At 39.9% G+C, this 948-nt stretch overlaps 1 protein-coding gene across 1 annotated transcript in view; it reads right to left on the reverse strand.

Annotated features, from left to right (window-relative positions):
• Positions 1-948, reverse strand: part of DNAH6 (dynein, axonemal, heavy chain 6) — a 318,529-nt gene that overhangs the window by 221,329 nt on the left and 96,252 nt on the right. The gene's annotated exons all lie outside the window — the stretch shown is intronic.

Genomic DNA, 948 nt, shown 5'->3' on the forward strand with positions numbered 1-948 from the left:
CTCTCCAAAGACATAAATATTATTAGAGTACCATGGGCATTCCTGGAGTTGGATCATACATGCACATATATGCTTGACTTTTTCTGGAAAACAGATGAGTCTTTTAGAGGCACTGATTTCCTCTGGGCTTCTGCACTTAGATGATGGAAGAGGAAGATGGCTGTGCAGCAGCTAGTGGAGAAGATGGCAAGGCTTATGATGGAGAAGGCAGCCTGGTTTCTTACTTCTTTCTAACCTCATGGACTGTATATAAACACTATGGAGAGGAAGGGTGCAAGAAAATCTGAAGAAGGTGCTTTGATGGGAAGTGTTTTAATATTGCCTTGACTGGGAGGTGGGGAAACCTCCAGGGGGTTGGTTGCACAGAAATTTTTGGGCCCTGCAATAAACTAGGGCTTTGAGATTAGAAATTTAGTCTTGTCTTCCATTAACAGTTTGAATTGATTTCCTACAACAACCTATACCAGTTAGGCTTTCATTCCTATTCCACAAATAATTGAGAGCTGCAGAAGGAAGATTGGATCAGAGCCAATGATAAAGAAAGAATAAGTCTATATGAGAAACCCACAGCCAACATCAGACTGAACGGGGAAAAATTGAAAGCATTACTGCTGAGAACTGGAACCAGACAAAGTTGCCCTTTATCACCACTTCTATTCAACATAGTGCTGGAAAGTCCTAGCCAGAGTAATCAGATAAGAGAAGGAAATCAAGGACATCCAAATGGAGGCAGAAAAGGTCAAGCTATTGCTCTTTGCTGACAATATGATCTTATGTCTAGAAAACCCCAAAGATTCTGCCATGAGACTACTGGAATTGATAAACAAATTCAGCAAAGTCTCAGGTTACAAAATCAATGTATACAAATCAGTAGCATTTATGCCAATAACAGTCAAACTGAGAACCAAATCAAAAACTCAATACTCTTCACAATAGCAACAAAGAAAG

This window comes from Propithecus coquereli, unplaced genomic scaffold (genome assembly GCF_000956105.1).
Source record: "Propithecus coquereli isolate 6110/MARCELLA unplaced genomic scaffold, Pcoq_1.0 Scaffold208, whole genome shotgun sequence".
Taxonomy (NCBI): Eukaryota; Metazoa; Chordata; class Mammalia; order Primates; family Indriidae; genus Propithecus; species Propithecus coquereli.